Genomic DNA, 1213 nt, shown 5'->3' on the forward strand with positions numbered 1-1213 from the left:
ATTTTGGTGTTGTCAATGTGACTTCCTTTAGTAGCTTCCTTCCCCTTCTCATTTGCTGTGGAAATAGTAACTAGGATACCAATCCAGCTAGAACTGCAAGTAAAATGAGGTTAAATAAGATCCTAATAAAGATCTCTCCTACAAGAGAAGTGTCTGAGATTTAAGACAAAACCAGAGTGACATTGCACAGGACTGCCCATTGGATCTGGAAGTCATGGCTGTCTGTCATCATTTTGACTACTTAGCAGCTATTTTTTTTTTTACCTCTTTCCTATTTTTGCTCTGAATAGGTTAGTGTGGGATAATTGTGTTTTGACAAGACGAAATATTGCTATATTTTTAATGTGTCAAAGTCTTGAAATGAGATAAAAGAGGAGTCTTCAGTCTTAGAATCAAACCCCTCACCAAAGCCAGGCCCCTTTCAATGTGTATGGTAACTTGATACAAATCAGGGCTGTGACCTAACTGTCCATTAACATAATAGACACAGTGTGTTTCATTTGTATAACTAACTACTCTGCAGCTATGAACTGTGTATACTGTATATTTATATACACTGACTGGAAACTATGTTTATTCTTTATTGTTTATTTGGGAGTTGGGGGGAGTGTTGATAGAAAAATGCTTCCCTCCTTGGTCCTCCAGGCTGACATTTCTGAGATAAGTTTCATAAGTTCCAATCAAACTTAGATTATAGGTTTCTTTGGGTTGGATTTTGGGGGAAATTATCTGTGTATGTGAGACCATGGTCACAGGCTGATTGGATACAACTTCTGAGCATCAGTCCTTCACTCAGCACATTGTTACTGGTATCTAGCACCAGTTACCCACAGCACTGTCCAATTTGGTAAGGCACCCTTCTACTAGATGTCCTTTCCCTAGCTTCACTCCCCGGATCCTGGCTCCTGCATCCTGCAATCGCCTCCCCAAGTCAGTGCGTACAAGCCTTTGTCTCAGGCTTCACCTTTGAGGGAAGCCAGCTTAAGAAAAACAATGTCAAGTGAGGGTACAGTGTTTAGAGCTGCCTTATCCATATTGCAGGCACGGGGGCAAGACCTAGAGAACTGCAGAAAAGCCAATCTAGAACACTGCCATCACTGGGCCATGCAACAACTACCTACCTCGGGACATCTTGTTCTGGGAAAAGAATAAACCCCTATTGTTTAAGTCACTCTTGGTTGGTTTTATGTTACTTGCAGCCAAAAGTACTTTA

The sequence above is a fragment of the Microcebus murinus genome, chromosome 8 (assembly GCF_040939455.1).
Source record: "Microcebus murinus isolate Inina chromosome 8, M.murinus_Inina_mat1.0, whole genome shotgun sequence".
Taxonomy (NCBI): Eukaryota; Metazoa; Chordata; class Mammalia; order Primates; family Cheirogaleidae; genus Microcebus; species Microcebus murinus.